Source organism: Daucus carota, chromosome 5, assembly GCF_001625215.2.
Source record: "Daucus carota subsp. sativus chromosome 5, DH1 v3.0, whole genome shotgun sequence".
In the NCBI taxonomy this organism is placed as follows: Eukaryota; Viridiplantae; Streptophyta; class Magnoliopsida; order Apiales; family Apiaceae; genus Daucus; species Daucus carota.
In genome coordinates, this window is record NC_030385.2 from 19791074 (window position 1) to 19812094 (window position 21021).

General features: G+C 37.0%; 1 long non-coding RNA gene across 1 annotated transcript; it reads left to right on the forward strand.

Moving 5' to 3' along the window:
• The first annotated feature begins 737 nt into the window (after nucleotides 1–737).
• On the forward strand, nucleotides 738–2261 carry LOC135152640 (uncharacterized). Its single transcript, XR_010292023.1, has 2 exons — nucleotides 738–1142; nucleotides 1820–2261. It is a non-coding gene; the product is annotated as an uncharacterized LOC135152640 (long non-coding RNA).
• Nucleotides 2262–21021: the final 18760 nt, after the last annotated feature.

Genomic DNA, 21021 nt, shown 5'->3' on the forward strand with positions numbered 1-21021 from the left:
ATATTAATATCATTTTTAAATATACCTTTGGAATATTTTCTCCCGGTCTCTCAAATTCTTTATTTTTCGGAGAAAAATATTCACAATACTTAGAAAGGTTTTTCAACGTATCAAAATCATGATTTATCATGAACACTTTATTTCTAAGTATTTTGGTATCAAGATATTCGTCAAAAGGTCTTCTCGAGTATTTAAAAGACGAATTGTTTCAGTTTTTCGTAAACTAGTTTAAATCTTAGAAAATCAGTTTAAATACTTTAAAATAGTTCCCAACCATATTTCAAAAGAATTGTCGTATTTTATTCGAAACCCGAAAGGCTGATTTAATCGTTTTAAATCCAAATAAAATACTTTCACTTGCCAAATTGACTTGAAACTTAATATTAGCCAGTTATATATTATTATTAATGCATGGCAAAAGTTTCAGAATTTTTCGAGAACTTTGATTTTTCTGTGTTTTCTAGCTGTCTGTCCGAACTTCGACTGAACGTTTGACCAGGCTAGGGTTGACCAAAAATCACCAAAATTTCCAGAGTGCCATTTTCCAATATTCTAAGATTTATCATAATTTTTCTGGAATTTATTTCGCACGTTCGAAAAATCACATTATTTAAGTGTAACGGATTTATTACCGTTATCTCGATTTGCGTGCAACTTCTAGAGCTTTTTAAGTGCTGAGAATTCAAAAGGAAGGTGCTAGTTGGCTTCCTTAATTGAGCACATGGAATAATGGAAGTACTTGGTGGCCAAGGTTTGCTTGTGTCATGGATGACTTCATCTTTTGCTTATGTCATGCATGACATCATCCTCCACCATTTGCCTATAAATACAAAGCCTCCCCCCACCCATTTTCTTCAAGCTAAGAGCCAAATATATGCTGAGATTTTGAAGTGAAAATACTCTCCCAAAGTTTATTAAAGCACCCACCATATTTACTTCATCTTTAAAACCTTCGATTCTTCATATACTTCGTTATATACACAAGGTTTTAAACCCCGAGGCTTCGTACCACCCAACCTAGCCAAATCTCGCTTAGCTCATTTTCATACCACTCTTTTTGTCCTCCCGAAGGGCTCTCAAAAGTTCGTGTGCAAAGCCAAAATCCGGTCGAACCTCCGACGAATTTTTCCGGCGAACTTTTTGTAAGTGGTTATTTTAGCTTCGTTTTTACTCGTGTCTTAACCGACCATTTTTGACAAAGGGCTTTTGAACAAAAATATTCTCTTCATCTTTAAAGCTCTCCTTGTTTACAAAACGCACGAGTTAGCCACTCGTTATATATTTGTGCGTGTGTTTTGTCCTGGAAACTAACTCGTATCCTTTGAGATTTCCTCACCAAATTTGGAGGGATCTTTGCCTTGGCACGGAAAGCCGGATATAAGGCCAAAGGTAATAAGTTAGTTATTGTTGTGCGTGTTATCTGTGATTAACTGTTATATCCCTACGCCCAACATACCCTTCTTGTTTTAGTGAGACACCCATTTTTCAGCCCTGTGCTCGGTGGGGATATCATTAAGATAAGTTACGTGGTTCCCGATCCCGTGTGTGTGAGTGTGATTTTCGACTGCGTCTTATATCTATAAATCACTCGACACTAATTAATCATAACTCTCGTAGCGTGCCCGTACGTGGCTTGCTCAGGTTATAAAATCAACTATTTATATTTTCCGCGCGATATAAATTGTTGGACTAATCACCGTTAGTTTTGTTATAATCGACGAACCTTATACCTGACCGTGATTATTGGACTGACTTAGCGGACTAAAATCTTATTAAAAAAAGATATATTTTAGTAGATATTGTGTTCTAACTTTTGCAGTGAGGTGAAGTGAAGTGAGGTGATCTTCGTTCTAAGACCCAAGTCCTTGACGTATTGACGGGGAGTTAATAGTCATTGCACCGTGAGGAAGAGGAAAGACCCAAGATCTAATACCTAAGACCCGAGACCGGCAAAAGGTGTAGAAGTACAAAGACTACACAAGGTTCTACATCGACTTTGAGGAAGTAACGGGGAGTTACGTTCCAAGACAAGCTTTGTAGGTGTTTTTACATTTATAGTGAGGAGGTAACGGGAAGTTACGCTCCAAGATATATATTTGTAATGGCTTCTCCGCCTACTTTAAAGGAGTATCTTTTTAGTAGAGAAAATCTCGAGTCCGGGGAGGAGCTCGGGGACTGGACTAGGGGTGAGTGGACTCCATCGGTTGAGTTAGCCACCGCGAACCAGGATAAAATCCCTCGTGTGGTATTTTTCTTTCTTTGCCCTTTGCTTCCGCATTTGCAACTGCCATTACTCTAGATACAAGCTTTTAAAAAGGGGATAAACTTTTTAAAACGCCATAAAGTTTTTAAATTGGTGATTAAGCTATTCAACCCCCCCTTCTAGCTTAATTATCCCTATATAAGGACCTAACAATTGGTATCAGAGCAGTTGCTTTTATTTGTGCTATTTGACTTTTAAGCACTATAAAAAGTAGATCCGATATGGCTTATATTAATGCCATCGGTTGTAGTGAAGGTCTCTCAAATTCTAGACCTCCTTTATTTGATGGCACGAACTTTGCCACATGGAAAACAAGATTCCGCATTTATGCTAGAAGTCAAGGAGTCAAAGTTTGGATGGCCATAGAAGATGGTACAATTATTCCGACTAAAATAGTCGACGATATTACTATCGAAAAGAAAGTTAGTGAATATACTCACGATGAGGAAGATAGAATGAATATCGCCGCTAAAGCGGAAATGGTTCTCACAAGTGCACTTGCAGAAAAAGAATATAAACGAGTAAACAATTGCAAGTCCGCACAAGAAATGTGGAACAAGTTAGTAGTAATCTATGAAGGAACTACCGACATTAAAGATTCTCGAATGGATACCTTGAAAGGCATATGTTTAGCCTATTTGTAATTAAAGAGGTACCAACTCAACTCTGATAAGAAAGCAAGGTAAATAGCAAGTACTGTTGAAGGAATCCGTACGAAGAACGTCAAGTGATTTATTGAAATTATATGTCTGAAGAATTTCAGGATGCTGCTGCACACCACTGGAAGAAGTTCTTAATATGTTCAAGCCTCAGTGTACAAATAATCTTTTGTAGCACGTCCAGAAGTCTAGAAGGTATAAAGTTTTAATACTTTTTTTATTCATAAGATTCCATACTACTGTTACTTATGAAGAAGAACTACGAAGACATAGACTCGACGAACAAGCCTCGTCTCAAATGTTTATTTGATAAAGAATATTTAATTCAGCTAGATACAGATGAACCAGACAGTACATTTGTGTGTCAGCTACTCAGATTAAATGTTCTGCATCAACTACAAGTGGCCGTTCGATCATGACAAAGATCTACAAAGTTTTAATCAAGCCGGAAGTCTCTGCTGATGAAGATATTCAATTATATAAGTATTTATTTAATTATCTCACTAATCATAATAATTAAATTAGTTGTATAATTTATTTATTAAATTGATTCACCTTCGAATTAATTTAATTTATGAATTTATATGATTAATGTAATTAAGTGAGAAATTATTGAATATTTATATATTTAATAAATCTGTTTAATATGCAATTAAAGCTCGGTATGACTTTATTAAACAAAGTCATACCGTGCTCATCTGGCTGACTTAAGCAGTCGGTATGACTTTATTTATTAAACTCATACCGTGTATGATCACATGGCATTTCTGTGTATGATAATAAGTCATACCGTTCCTCTGATTCAGACATTTCCTGGTATGACTAAATGTCATACCGTGTCTGCTAATCAGACATTTCTGTATGACTTGTGTCTTGCGCCTGTATGACTTTATATGTCATACCGAAAGGTGCCTTCAGACTTTGTTTTCCAATTTCATACCGAATGACACTTGAAGGCCAAGTCTGATTAAGTCATACCGAGTTTTTCAGTATGGCTTTCTCATAAAATGTCATTCCTTCCCTTTGTTTAGCATGACTTTGTGTTTTAATGTCATTCCTTCTTAGTGGTTGGCATGGCTTTGCTTTGTAATGTCATTCATAAGCTAGAAAGTCATTCCTTTCAATGTCATACCTAGATCCAAGTGATTTGCCTATAAATATGGCTTCACTTCTTCATTTGTAAGTGTTCATTGCATTGTAAACTTTCAAGTTGTTTGTAACTTGCTATTCGTTATATCCACAGTTTTCTGTGCTTTGATCACTCGGTTGTTTTAATCACTAAACTAGAATACATCCTGTCGAATTTATTCTACGAACTTTAGTGGACATTAAAACGAACCATATTAATTATATAACGACTTAAAACATTGTTATATTAATTAATTAAAATCTGATTAACAAGTTTAATTCAAATCAGATTATTCCGCCGCGATTTTTTAGTGACGATTGTATTCAACCCCCCCTTCTACAATCGTTTCAGGACCTAACAATTGGTATCAGAGCCAGGTTGATACCATTTTTCCGTATCAGATCCTATACACACTCTATAACGTCCAAATATTTTTTATTCGAATTAATTTTATTCCAAAAATTAATTCTGATTTAAAATATTTTTCTTTCAAAAATTCAAATCTCATCCAAACACTATTCACTTCAATTCCTTAAACATGAGTACACAAAAGATCAGTAGCATCAAAATCCCACCATTCAGCAAGGAACACTTTAGCCTATGGAAGAGGCACATGTTATTATTCCTCCGCACAGCCAACAGAAAATATATCGGGATATTAAATAAGGGTGTTTCTATTCCGATGAAAGTCATATTAGCACACGAAGAAGAAGGTGTATTAATACCTCATCAGACCATTCCGAAAGAACTTCATGAGTACACATATGAAGAGGGTGAACAGATGAACTTAGATGACGCTCTTCAACTGATTTTGGTAGAATCTCTAGATCCAATAATGTACAATGCCGTTGTTAATTGTACGAACGCCAAGCAAATCTGGGATACGTTAGAGATTATTAATGAAGGCTCAGATGAAGTCAGAGAAAACAAGAAAGAGATACTGATGGCTCAGTATGAACAGTTTGGTTCCAATACCGGAGAAGGGATTTCAGAAGTGTTTATCAGACTTAATAATCTAAATTTAAATGGGAAATACTACGACAAGAAAGAGGTCAACATGAAATTTCTCTTAACACTTCCTGAACATCTGGAACACAGAATCACTGCCATCAGGGAAAGCAGAGATCTGAATGAGATATCTCTGGAGAGACTCTACGGAGTGTTGAAAACTTATGAACTTGAACAAGCTCAAAGTAAACAGAGATATGGCTGGGGTAAAACACTGAACCATTCGAGAGCTCTTGTAAGAACCCCAAAATTTGTAATATTTTAAAACCTTATTTGATTAAATGAGATGGGGTAACTCAAGAGAGTTCATGTAAGACCTCGTTAGCAATGTAAAGATTTCGGATAAATCAGGAGGAGTAATTTTATCGCCATTGCAATAGCTATAAATATGCATGTGTTGGATTATGGTATGGTAGTGATTCTTTAAGTAAGAGATTTTATATTATTATGGAACAAAAGATGAAACGATGAGATGATCAAGAACGATATCAGGAATTCCAACGCAACGGAATATACAAGAATAAATGTCGCACTAACATTATAGCGAAGGATTGATAAATTCATAAGTTGGCAAGACAACTTGAAACCCCATGCAAACCCCATGCAAACCCCATGCAAATGCTATGCAACTAGCTAGTTAGGAAGCTAACCAAGATACTTGGAAAATGAACTAGCATTACATTAACTAAACTAGAATAGTAACTAGTGCACATGCTTCCTAAATTCATGGGATTTGCTTTGACAATTGCAAGCTTGGAGTGAAGTGTTGGTGCAAGCATTGGGTACTTGTAATGATGAGAGGAACACATGCAAGCAAGTGTTTAACCAAGTATCTAGCACAAGCAAGCAAGCACCAAGCAAGAACTAGTAAGAAATGGGTGAAGGAGAAAAATTTTTCTCCACCCATCCAAGCTCCATAAATCCTCAAAATTTATCCCAAGCTTCCTTAAGGTATAACTAAGGTGAGATTTTAATTTCATGGCAACCCACCAAGTATAGCCATGTCAAATAAATGAGCTAGTGTCTTGGTGAATAGTAACTAACTATGTTTTTCTTGTGTTTTCATGGAGTTTCAAGCTAGTTAGTAAGAGATCAAGGTTCATCCAAGCTCACAAACCCTTAGTTAGTGTTAACACCATTCCAAGAAAGGTATAATACTCTTCCATCTTTCAATTTATGGCAAGGTTTTTGAATGATTTGTAAGTGGTGTTAGTAGCATGAGTTTTGATGTAATGGTTGTGTTCTTGGCCAAGATTTTGCTAGATGATTGCTAGGCTACATTGTGGTTGTCATGAGCTTGAACTAATATGGTTCAAAATATGTAGATTAAGTGTTGTTAGTGATTATGGAATGTCCATGTGATTAAATGATTTGGCTTGAAATTAAGAAGCATGTTAAGTAGGAGCATGTGTGATGGGTTTGTTGACCACTGGGCTGTTTGCTCCCCATTTTCGGACAGAAAAATATGATACCTTAAAGACCACTGCCCATGACAGTAAAGGTCTTGTTTTGTAGTTTCTATGCATATAAGGATCATCTTGATTGGATATGTGGTTAAAACGTTATGGCCATTTTAGTCTAGCAAGCACACGGGATAAAAATCGCAACGGTTTAGTGATTTTGCTACTGAATTCTGGCTACTTAAACAGTGAACTAGACATTGGTGATTTTTGTGAAGAAGGCCCTTGGAGTGTAGAAAACAACCCAAAAAGAATTGATTGAAAATGTTGAAATTTCGATTTTATAAAAATGATTGAGTAGGGGCTGCGCAGTGAGGTCGCGAGCAGAGAATCGCTCGAATAATAAAAAACTTAAGTACATATTGATTAATGCGTTAAGGTATTAATGGTCAATGTGATTGACACTTGAATACGTAGTAAATATGTTAAGTAGATCCAAGGTCTAGGATGAGTCAACTTCGTACGATTAATAAATCTCGAGAGTCGTAAAATGTGATAGTAATCCTTGTTAAGGGACTAATCGAACGATATTGATTATTCTAGATTTTCGTCCCGAATCCCGGAATCACCCCACCTCGAGATCCCTAGGCAAGTTTTCCAAACTTGAAAATCCCTACATATGGATATTTTGATAACTGTTGTTGTTGTGATATAATTATATGCATAACTGCTAATTGAATTTGCATTAAAGCGCAAAGATTATGCAATTGAGACGTAACGACATTGGGTACATAAATATATATATCTGTACATACCAAGATGGCCCAAGGCGTACAAGGCCAAGGGTAGAAGAGTATGTACCATTATCCAAATATCAAATGGGAGTTGGAATGTCCTTTAAATTTGTCATCCAAAAACCCGGAAAGCACCGGAGACAGTATATTTTCATATAATGATAACAAGTATTCGAATAACTGGATATGAACGCTTTTTGGAACTATTAAATAAACTCAAGTATTTCCATTAAGTATTTTATGAATCAATAATATATTATCAAACATGGGTTTCAAATACGAATTTCAAAACATTCATCGATTTATAAAAGCTTTCCAAACCACGAGGTTAAAGCTAATTTAACCTATGATTAAATATTTTCAGTGACTTAAGAAATGAATGCATATTGTACGAGTGATTTAAAAATCATAAAACCATTTTTAAAAAGGAATCAAAAGAGGTATACGATTGTCTAGACAAACCTCAGTTTTCCCTAAGCCCTTTTCTTTATAAAAGGAGTTCTCAAAGAATATTTAACACTATAGCTGTAAGCAAAGGAGCGACCAATAAGCTTCTTACATCACTCTGACTTCAAATATTGTACACCTTAATAAGGTTCCCTCTTTACATTGATATTTCAAATCAAATTCCGACCCACTCCCAAATCATAACTTCTAAGTTAAAGCGCTTACTCTATCAGTTGACTAAAGTCAACACACAAGTATCTACTACCTCCCTTAATAATTCCGGAGGTAGGTGTAATATGATAGACAATCTACCAACGAGTGGATAATTACTCGGGGAATGATGATTCTTGTCGATCCAGTTATAAGGTAGAATCATCTCGGGATTGAAAGTACTTGTGAAAAATATTATTATGTTAGGCAGTGAAATAGATGCCCGAAAAGCATAATATCTGCTCGGCAATGAAACAGATGCCCGAAAAGCATAATAGACCCATATGCGGTCTGGGTGATAACCGAAAAGGAAGTCGTCCATCTACTAGTAGAAAAGATTGAATTGACGATACGATGCCTGATCAGCAAGTATCGGGGTATACTCCTGTAAAGTCCCTTTATTCCATTTGGAATTGTGATACGCACTGTAATGAAAGCCTAGGTGCTGAATTACCGATAGTGTGTGATCAGTGAATGACGAAATCCTTGACGTACTATCGAGAGGGTAAAAACGAACTAAGTTTAAGCAGAGAACTTTAGTTCCTCGATAAGTAAAAGAATACGGTACGATTATAACCGGACAGTTCCTTTTTATATTTTAATGAACTGAGATTATGCTATATGTTATTATGCTACTGCTGAGCTATATCGCTCATTCTTGTTTTTCTGCATATCTATATATATATATCACAACACAACAGATCAGCAGCATGGCCCCGACAAAGCTTACCCCCAGGAAGCGCGTGGGAAACGCGCAGCTATTCCATAGGATGATCGCGAGCACTCCACCCCAGGTAGTAGGTGTGGTCAGTTAGGGTTGAATCATTTTGGATATGTAACCTTTAAAATACTAAGAAACTTTTGTGTCTAATACTGTTCCACGTAGGAAAGGTATTAGCCTCTATCCTAGGGAAGGATTTAACTTGGTTTGTAATGATTTCTATTCTGATGTTTTCACAACTTAAGATATGTATTGTTGTTTCTGAGAACTATAATCTGTTGGCATACGTATTGATGGGGTTATAACTGTGATAAGTGGACATATGGAGATAAGTATCATTAATTTGGAATTATGATGATTGTAACAACCTAGATTGCTAACCCCAGATCTAGGGGTGTCACAGCTCTAGTTGTTGCGTCACCTGTACCGGAAGAGAAGAAGGATGTTGTTGTTCCTTCTAAAACCACTCAGGAATTTGTTGTACCTGAGATGGGTCAGACTGCCTCTTCCAGTGGTGATGAAGAGTTTTATACAATGGAAGAGCTAGAACAATTGGAAGATCAATCTCTATCTCTTTTTGCCAAGAAGTTTGGAAACATGAGATTCAGGAAGAATCCCTCCTACAAGTACAAACCTACTGTGAACAGGTTTCAGAAAGGAGGTTATTCATCTTCTACGAGCAAAGGAGGATACAAGACTGGGATGGTGGATAGAAGCAAATTCAAATGCTTTAACTGTGGTGAACCAGGACACTTTGCAACTGAATGCAAACAGCCCATGGTTCAAGGAAAGAGAAAAGATTCCTACGACGAGCTGAAGCAGAAGTATGATGCACTAGTGAGAAAGCATCAGGGTACTTCTGGAAATTAAAATTTCAAAAGCTAGTCTTATCTGACAGAAGGGAAAAGTTGGGATGATATAGATAGTGATGAAGAGGAGCAGCTTGGGAATGTTGCTCTTATGGCTAATGCTGGATCATCTTCAACTCCTCCTGCTGGAAGCTTTCAGGTAGATCCTACATGCCCTAAACTTTTTATGCAACTAGGACTTGAAAGAGATGATGCTATTAAAAAGTTGAAAGCTGCCAATCTTAAAATTGATACACTAGTCTTAGATATTCATGCTTATAAAATGAATGAGATGAACGTATTAAAACCTAAGATAGAACAACTGACTATGGATTTAGGATTACAATGTGCTAAAGTCAGAGTTCTAGAGAAAGGTGAGATTGCTTTAAGACTTCAGCTAGATGAAGAGAAAGTGAAATGTAAAGCCTTTAAGGATGCCTCCACTATAGTCAAAGAACTTAATGATAAACAAGAGATCAAGAGAACTGTTGGAATAGGTTTTGACTATAATAAATCTGTAGGTAAGGCTAGTAACATTACTCCCTTTAAGAAGAGTGCTGAGGAGAGAGGAATTCCTTTTGTTTTGAAAGATTCCCCTCAACCCCTGTTTAAATCCTCAGAAGCTGAACCTCTGTTAGAAACTCCTGTTGTCATTAGATATGAACTCAAACAGGAAGACCTTAAAATGAAAGAGAGTAATGTGAAGAGAGATGAGATCCTGACATCACTGAAACCAATCAAAGTGAAAGGCAATGTTAGGTTGCCTAAAGCTGGTTTAGGTGTCAACTCTGAGAGAACTAAATTCAACAAGCCTAATAACTTTGTGAATAGTAAGAACAAGAACAATAGATGTCATTCTACTGAGAACTTTAAATCTGTTGACAAGGTTAGAGTAGAATCTATTGATGTTCCTACTGCTGTGACTGATATGCCTGTTGCTCCTGTTGTTGATGCTTATCATAAATGTTGTGGTGTTGATAATTGCATGACTTCTGCTTTCAATATGATGTCTGCTTATTTTAGAAATTTGCATGCTAAAAATGAAAACACACCTCCTAGACAACACACAAACAATAAGCATGCTAGATCAAAGACTGCTAGTCCTCCTCGTGTTAGGAAGGAGACTTATGTTCCAAAGCCTAAAACCAAGGTTTATAAGGCTGTTGTTAAGGAAGTAAGTTCAGTCAGATCTGAACCTAGTATCAGTCCAAGAGGCTCTGTTGTATTACCTGATAGAAATCAATTCTTTAAGTTTGCTGGACCCAATCAAGTGTGGGTCCCAAAGAAGGTTTAATCAAGTTGTCTTTTGCAGGGTGCCAGTGGAATTGTACGAGTTACTTGGGTGCTTGACAGTGGAGCGTCAATGCACATGACTGGCAACAGATCCCTGCTGGAAGACATAAGAGAAGGAGCTGGCCCTACAGTCAGTTTTGCTGATAATAGCAAAGGTCGTACTGTGGGATATGGCAAGTACAAAATTGGAAGGATCATCATAGAAGATATTGCAATAGTTGAAGGACTTCAACATAATCTCCTGAGTGTCAGTCAATTCTGTGACAAAGGATATTATGTTCATTTTGAAAAGGAGATATGTATCATTAAGCATATCAAGGATAAGCGTCCTTCACTATGTGGCATAAGGAAAGGCAATATATTCGTAGCTGATTTGTCTTCAGGACCAGGAAACGAAGTTCACTGTTTCTACGCCAAAGCATCTGCTGAAGATAGTTGGTTATGGCATAAGAAGCTCTCACACCTCAACTTCAAAACCATGAACTCCCTAGTCAAGAGAGATCTAGTGAGAGGCTTGCCTTCCCTGGAATTCTCAACTGATGATCTTTGTGAAGCTTGTCAGAAGGGAAAAGCGAAGAGAGCATCTCACAAAGGCAAAACCATCAATACCATTACAGATCTACTTCATTTGTTGCATATGGATTTGTTTGGCCCTGTGAATGTTGCATCTATTGATGGAGGAAGATATGCGTTGGTTATTGTGGATGACTTCTCAAAATTTACTTGGGTTTACTTCCTGGCTTCTAAGGATGAAACCCCGATGACAGTGATTGATCATATAAAGTTAGTTGAATTGGATAAAGGCGTGCCAGTGAAAGCTGTAAGGTCAGATAATGGCACGGAATTCAAGAATCAAACTCTAATCAACTTTTACTCTGAAAAGGGAATTAGAAGGCAGTATTCAGCACCAAGGACTCCTCAGCAGAATGGAGTCGTCGAAAGAAAGAATCGTACACTGATTGAAGCTGCAAGGACTATGATTGCTGAATCAAAGCTTCCACTGTACTTTTGGGCTGAAGCTGTGTCTACTGCTTGCTATACCCAGAATAGAACTTTGATCAACAAGGATCATATGAAAACTCCATTTCATCTGTATAACAACAAGAAACCTTCTGTCAAACATCTTCATGTCTTTGGAGCCAAGTGTTAAGTTCTCAAGGATGGTGAAGAGAACTTGAACAAGTTTGAGCCAAAGGCATCTGAAGCAATTTTTGTTGGTTATAAAAATAATGCTTATAGAGTTTTTGTAATTGATACTCTGTCAGTGAAAGTTAGTGTCAATGTAACATTTGATGACACTAAACTCCCAAGTTTACAATCTGCTGATCCATCTGAATCTCTGAAGCTTGACAACTATCCAGATTCTGATTCAGATGATGATGTACCACCTGAGGTTGCAACAGGTGATGACAACAATGATAATGATCCAGGCAATGGTGGAGGAAATGGCAATAATGCTGGAGATTCCACGGATGTTAGTGGTGGATCATCAAGTCAACCTGGCAACAACTCAGGGGGAGCTGGTGGATCAACTAGTCATACACATCAGCTTACTGACAATACAGCTGAATCATCAAGGACACAACTTCCAAGGGAAAGGATTTGGAGCAGAGATCATCCCTTTGATCTGATTATTGGTGATCCTGATGTTGGTGTAAGGACTAGAAGTGCTACGACAAATGAATGTTTATTTTCTAGGATTTCTATCTCAACTAGAACCAAAGAAAATAGATGAAGCACTTGCTGATCCTGATTGGGTTCTTGCCATGCAAGAAGAACTCAATCAATTTGAGAGACAAGAAGTTTGGGCCCTGGTTCCAAGACCAAAAGGAAAATCTACTATTGGAGCTAGATGGGTCTTCCGTAACAAGTTAGATGGTGATGGCATTGTTGTGAGAAAAAAAGCCAGACTGGTTGCAAAAGGTTATTCTCAGGAAGAAGGAATTGATTATGATGAAACCTATGCTCCAGTTGCTCGTCTTGAAGCCATCAGAATATTTCTTGCATTTGCTGCACACTCCAACTTCAAAGTTTATCAGATTGATGTGAAAAGTGCATTTCTGAATGGAAAGCTGGAAGAAGAAGTATATCTGGAACAGCCCCTGGCTTTGAAAATCCAGAATTTGCTGATTTTGTGTACTTCCTATTCAAAGTTGTCTATGGACTCAAGCAGTCACCAAGGACATGGTATGACACCCTCTCTGAATTTTTAATTGAAAATAAATTTACTAGAGGTGTCATAGACAAAACTCTCTTTTACAAATTGCATGATAATGATATGATATTTGTTCAAATATATGTTGATGATATTATATTTGGTTCTACTAACGATAACTTGTGCAAGAGATTTGCTAAGTTAATGCAGAGTAATTATGAAATGAGTATGATGGGTGAGCTATCCTACTTTCTTGGTCTTCAAGTAAGCCAAAAGGAAGATGGAATCTTTATTTTCCAATCAAAGTATGTCAGAGATCTTCTAAGAAAGTACAATCTAGAAGACTGTTCACCGGCAAAGACACCCATGGCCACTGCCACTAAGCTTGACCAGGATAAATCTGGTAAGAAAGTTGATATCTCAAGCTATCGAGGTATGATTGGCTCATTACTCTATCTCACTGCTAGTAGACCAGATATAACGTTTGCAACATGTTTGTGTGCTAGGTTTCAGGCTGATCCTAAAGAATCACATCTTATAGTCGTCAAAAGAATCTTTAGATATCTTAAGGGTACACCTAGTTTAGGTATTTGGTACCCTAAGAATACTGGTTTTGACTTAACCGGCTATACAGATTCTGATTATGCAGGTTGCAGGATTGATAGAAAGAGTACGTCTGGAAGTTGTCAATTTCTAGGACGTCGGTTGGTTTCCTGGTACAGCAAGAAGCAACACTCAGTGTCCACTTCTACTGCTGAAGCTGAGTACATAGCTGCTGGAAGTTGCTGTGCTCAGATTCTCTGGATCAGAAATCAATTAAATGATTATGGTATTTCTGTCGACAAAATTCCAATATTTTGTTGCAACACCAGTGCCATAGCCATTTCAAACAATCCAGTGCAACACTCCAGAACCAAGCACATAGATATCAGGTATCATTTCATTCGAAAACATGTCATGAATGGTACTGTGGTGTTACATTTTGTACCCACAGCTGATCAGATTGCAGACATCTTCACTAAACCACTTGATGAATCCATGTTAGGAATCAATAATTTTTGATGATAACATAAACATTTTGTAACATGTCTTACTTAGAATCTTTATCAAATTTCAGTTGTAATTGTTACATTTCTTGTCTTTGGGAATTATCAACGGATGGGTAGAATAGGATGGCTAATTGTAAATATCCAATGCCATGTAATTTTATCTAAGTGAAGGATATTCAACTGATGAGATGTAACTATTCAACTGATGAAGACTGGATGATGTTTCAACTGATGAAAATCAAGCATTCAACTGAAGACAAAGTGTTCGACTGATGATGCTGAGGAATTCAACTGATGAGACTGGAACAGCATTCAACTGATGGAGTTTGTAATTCATTCAACTGATGTGCCAGGCATTCAACTGATGAAGCAAAGAGCAGTTGAAAGCAACCAGAACTTTCAACTGATGAAGCAAAGAGCAGTTGAAAGTGACTAGAGCTTAAGTTTGACAAATCACATGGATCGAATTACACTAAAATAGACATGGAAGCCTAATTAGGAAAATAAAGAAGAAGCAGAAACATACTTATCTCATGCAGTGCAATCTGGATCAAATCAAGGTGATGGTCAAAGATGAAGACATCTCAGAAAGCATGCATAAGACAAAGTTGTGCAGCATTGTTTTTAGATTAGAGTGCATTTTGTAATCTAGCTAAAAGCTTTGTAAAAACTTGGAGTATATAACCAAGTTAGTAGCATCAGTTGAACTTGTTCAAATTACTTGAGAGAAAAATCTAAGAGTTAGAACTTGTTTGAGTGATGAACCAGCAGCTGTGCGAATTGTAAAACAATCCACAGATTCTTCTATATAAAATCTCACGGGTGGATCATTCAATCCACCCGTATTTTTAATACTTGGTGTTTTTCTGTTTATTGTGTTCTTAGTGTATTGTTCTTGAATCTTTTAAATTTGTAAAAGATTGTATTCAACCCCCCTTCTACAATCTTTTTCATAGTTGGTGTAAAATAACAATCCACTTTCTCTAAGTTGGTTTGTGAGCTAGGGATGTTAAATATGCCATGATTCTCTTTGTATATATTTTATATGTATTTTATATATTATTATATATTTTTGTGAATTTTCTGTGTAATTATATCTAGTTTATTAGTTTTTATATATTTATTTGTAAATTATCTGATAATTTTCTGTGTAATTATGCATGTTCATTTGTGTCTCTATAATTTTCTAAGTGCTGCATACTCCCCTGAAATATTTTCTATGCATTTAGATAATTATATGTGTTTATTTTGTATTTTTCAAAATTAATTAAGCATAAATATTTGATTTTAAGTTAATTCATTTTAATGAATTAAAGTTAAATTCATAAGTATTTATATTTAAAAAAAGTTGAAATTTACAAAATATAAGTGTAATATATTATATATTATGTGTATTAGATTTTTGATTAAATTTGAAAAAGGTTTTATTGTTTTTAAATAATCAAAAATCATAATATATTTATTTTGTTTTATTAAATCTGTCTTAAGGCTCGGTATGTCTTTTTCTTAAAAAGACATACCGCCTTTAGCTTCTACTGCACACTTCATAGTGCGGTATGACTTTCCTTAAGAAAGTCATACCGAGTTCTTCAACCTCCTATGCCATATCTTTGATAAGTCGGTATGACTTAACTTGTGAGTGCCATACCGAACATTTAAATAATGTCATATTCATTATTTCGGTATGACATTCCTTGAATAAGTCATACCGACTCTTGAATCTTGTATGACTTAGTCTTGGAAAGTCATACCTCGCACTCCACTTCATCTCCTTCATTCACACACGCATACACGCACTGACATTGCTCTTGAGTTCGTTTTTTCAAGTTTTTGGATCAAAAACTTGCTGGTTACTCTCATTCAAGCTTAAAGCTTGCTGGTTACCTTGATTAATCACGATTTCATCACGAATTGCTGCCGGATTTTTGAAAAACCGAAACCCATTTCTCCGAGTCGAACCGAGTTCAACCGAGTCAAGGCTTTTTCGAACGATTCTGAGCGAGTTGTGACTGGGTTTGTGGTTAATTATCTGTGGATAATCAGGCTTATGGTGATTTTGCTTCAACTGATTTAAAACCCTTGTTTTTGGTTTCGAAGTTAGGGTTTTGTGAAGAACATTTGGGGATTTATGAAGTTATTGGAGATTAAGACCGTGTTTGGACTTTGCATTAAGCCATTTTAAGTTTAATTAATTTTTAATTCGAATTTATTCATATAAATCGAATTATTAATTAATTAACTAATTGATATTTAATTATTAATTGAAATTTGTGAGAAATTTGAGAATTAATATTTTATTTGAAAAAAAAATCTCACTTAATTCAATTTTTAATTTTATAAATGGTCGGTCGCTTTGTAATTGAGGAGACAAATTTGAATGGATTCTTTGACCCCGAGGCTAGTTTAGCTCGCTTTAGACCGTGGGTCCGTTTTCTGAATAGCCAGTCGCTCGTCAGCACTGCTATTACAGCTCATGCAGACCTCCAGATACAACCAATTCAGGACTTCTACTCGACAGCCCTGAATACTACTTTGTTGGATAATCATCGGGTTTCTGGAGATATACACGGAGGACGTACCATTAATATCAGCACTGATGATGTGAATAGGATACTGGGGTTTCCGAGGGAGAATTTTGCTGAACTTCCTACTGAAGCTGAACTCACCCAATTCTTCGAGACAATCTTATATCAGGGAGAGATCAATTTGCCTAGGATGTTGAAAGGCAATCTGAAGCCTGAGTGGGTCCTCTTCTTCGACACTTTGGCTAAAGTGTTTGCTCCGACCACTCGCAAGAACTTTAATGTCATAACTTCTTTGCTTCAGAAGATTGGGTTCAGCATTGTTTATAATCATCGAATCAACTTTGGAAAGCTTATTCTTCAAGCCATTCTTTCCAAGTTAGGACCTCTAAGGAACAGATCTGTTGAACAGAACGAAAAGGTTGCCTGCTTCTATCCTCGCTTTATCATGTTGTTTCTAAATGATAAGATGACTGACGCTGAGAAGGAACACTACTCCAACTCTCCCGTGGCACCAGTTCCTCGTGCCTGCACCAAGCTGATGACTCAGTTGGATAACAAGAACAAATTTGCCAATATTCCTCTCATCACCACTCCTTACCTGCTACAGATGTTCAACACTCCTCTGCCGCCATACCAGCTTCAATTGGCTCCTCCAGCTCAACCTCAGCAACCACAGCTACCTCAGCAACAGCAGCAACAACATCAACAACCACAAGAACCTCAACCCCTCCAAATCCAACAACCATATCAACAACCTCAACAACTTCAACCACAATCACCCCAACAATCCCAAGAAGCTCAGTCTTCACACCATCCATCCAACCAATCATCATATCACTCCCCTACTCATCAACAACAACAACCTATCCATTCATATGAAGATCAAACAATGAAATATGATTTCTTCGAGAATCAACCATCTTCATCTGAACCTCTCCCACACCAAACACAATCTCAAATCTTACCACAAATACAATCTACCTCCCAACCACTTCACTCTGACTCTCCTATCAACCAGGAGCTGCAGACCTTCCGCCAGGAACTACAGGTAGCTCAGGTACTTTCTAACTTATCATCTAATTTTAATGTTGATACGTCAGATTATGGTTGTGATTTTGTTTGTGACCTTGATTTTGTTTTCCAGCCTACCAGCAATGAACCTGACAACACACAGGTTCATAACCTAGCTAATGATTCAATTCAACAAACTCTCGTTTCTCCAAACACATCAACCAACACTTCAATGCAACCTGTTCGTAAAGTTGCCCGGAAAAAAAGTTCGAGTAGTTTACTTGGTCAACCCGCAGCTTTGTCTCCCTCCAAGAAGCAAATGGTGGAAGCCGTGGAGACAACTGCAGCCTCATCTTTACCTTCCCAACAAGGTTTAGATTTTGAAATGGCAGATAAACAGTCTCTGGACCCATTCTCTCTACAGAATGTGGCCATTGAAATTGACCGTCCGGCCACGGTAACTTGTACTGAGTCAAGCACTGCGCTAGCACTCACGCTAGTGCCAGCCCAAACTGATACACAGGTTCCTATGATTACTGAGTGCACAGATTTTCAAAATAAATGTTTAATGTATGAAAACTTTTCTGATCACCCTTTCTTTTCTGATCAGGCGGAACTTGGCAGCGTGCAAGTTAATTTGCCCTCACAGGCGTCCGGAGGACGATTTGTTCCTCCACTACCTTTGCTCCCATCTCAAGGGACATTGGTAGTTTATACAGGTACAGCAGGAAGTGTGAATTCTATGAGTGATGTAAGGCAAACACCGAGCGATACACATGCACGAGAGGCTAGTGAAACAGCTCTGAGTGTACGTGAGGTGAGTGCACACACTAACACTGCTCAATTTGAGGAACAAATGGCAAAGCTAAGAGCTGAGCTTGAACGTATGATTGATGAAAATGAAAGGGTGAAGGGTTCACAGTTGGTGACCTTAGAAAAGAAAGCTGAGGAAAGGCCATCCAGTTCTTACAGGGATGAGCTCAAAGAAGAGATCCATGAGTTAGCTGTTGAGATGCGATCCAATCATGAACTTTACATGTCTAAGTTTGATTCCATCGACAGAAAACTTGATCAGCTTCTCAGGAATTCAAACAAATCTGATGATCAACCCTCTGGAGAGGATCCCTCAACTAAGGGGGAGAATAGAGAAGACAAAGGTGACAGGGATGATAGAGGCAATAGCTCAAATCAAAGCAACAAGGAAAATACCACTTCTGGATCTGCCCCTGTCAAAGAAACTGATAAGTCTAAAGGCAAAGAACCGTTACATCAGTCCGACAATGTATTCAACTCTGATAGTTATGATGACTATCCACAGGATATGGATGATGATGACATCTTCGATGCTACCTATCGTCAAGCAGAAGAAGAAGGTAAATTTGATTAGAGTTACTTGTTTCAGGATGAAGAACCTGTTGACCTAGAGCATGAGGAAAATGTCCGGAAGTTCAAAGCTGAGAATGAAGCAAGGAAGCGTAAGCTTCGTGATTATCAGAAACTTCTTGAGTACAAGTTGATCACAGAAGAACAAATCAAGATCGAGAAACAGAAAATCTATGATGCTGCAATCAAGCAGAAGAATCTTGATATAAGGAGAAAAGAAGGAAAAAGCTGGGACATAGCAAGAAGAATCTTTAATGGACCTCAAAGGGAGCCTTTCAACGACAAAAAGTTCTTATCTCTGATCTATGATCTTAGAGAGGTAAACCCTGACGAGGATGTCTTTATGCATGCTCTTGCTTTAGAATTGTCTTATGTAACTGTGGCAGCTAAGGGATTGCTAGAGGAATGGGAGCTAATTGTCTATACACAGAGGAATGGTTCTTTCAGACTATCTGTCGAATCTCTGAAATCATTCTCTGTATCTGAGCTCTGGGTGCTTCGAAACAAGGTTAGGCGAAGCTCCAATCTGAACGAACTCCTTCGTGACAAACTGCTAGAACAAGCTGTATTCAACAGTCCTCAGGTTGTCAGGAATCCTTACTGTGTAAAGTTCGTTCACAAGGAGATCTTCAGCACTGTCTATCTAAATGATCAAGCCTTGTCAAAGTATCCCGCTAAGCAACTTGATCTTACCTCCACTCTGTTAAGAACCAAGGGCTTCGCTTCTAAAGCTAAGTCTGATGCTGATGATGTGATTCTTGCTTACTGCACTCGAAAGAATGTTGGTCAGTACTTTCGAAGGATGAAACATGTTACCAAATCTCAGTCATCAGACTTCCGCGAAGACCCTGTGGATTTGGAAGTGCTACATCAACTGGCTCTGGCAAAGGAACGAAAGAAGCGTGGTGAATCCACTACATCTGAAGTGCCAACCAGGGAAGAACCGTCAACTCCTATCCTTCACACTTCTGATATCGAAGAAGGAGAAGTTGATCTTTAGATTCATTAAGGATTTGTAATATATGTTCAGTAAGAACATCCTTTTGTAATCTAATGTAATCTTTTGAATTCTGGTAAATGTTTAATGAAATACCAGAAACTTTTTGCTATTTACAATTCATGTTTAATCCTTTGTCTTATCAGTTAGTTGAGTTATCCTCTCGATAATTTGCATGTTATGTTAACAAACAAATAGGGGGAGATTGAAAGGCATATGTTTAGCCTATTTGTAATTAAAGAGGTACCAACTCAACTCTGATAAGAAAGCAAGTTAAATAGCAAGTACTGTTGAAGGAATCCGTACGAAGAACGTCAAGTGATTTATTGAAATTATATGTCTGAAGAATTACAGGATGCTGCTGCACACCACTGGAAGAAGTTCATTAATATGATCAAGCCTCAGTGTACAAATAATCTTTTGTAGCACGTCCAGAAGTCCAGAAGGTATAAAGTTTTAATACTTTATTTATTCAGAAGATTCCATACTACTGTTACTTATGAAGAAGAACTACGAAGACATAGACTCGATGAACAAGCCTCGTCTCAAATGTTTATTTGATAAAGAATATTTAATTCAGCTAGATACAGATGAACCAGACAGTACATTTGTGTGTCAGCTACTCAGATTAAATGTTCTGCATCAACTACAAGTGGCCGTTCGATCATGACAAAGATCTACAAAGGTTTAATCAAGCCGGAAGTCTCTGCTGATGAAGATATTCAATTATATAAGTATTTATTTAATTATCTCACTTATCATAATAATTAAATTAGTTGTATAATTTATTTATTAAATTGATTCACCTTCGAATTAATTTAATTTATGAATTTATATGATTAATGTAATTAAGTGAGAAATTATTGATTATTTATATATTTAATAAATCTGTTTAATATGCAATTAAAGCTCGGTATGACTTTATTAAACAAAGTCATACCGTGCTCATCTGGCTGACTTAAGTAGTCGGTATGACTTTATTTATTAAAGTCATACCATGTATGATCACATTTCTGTGTATGATAATAAGTCATACCGTTCCTCTGATTCAGACATTTCCTGGTATGACTAAATGTCATACCGTGTCTGCTAATCAGACATTTCTGTATGACTTGTGTCTTGCGCCTGT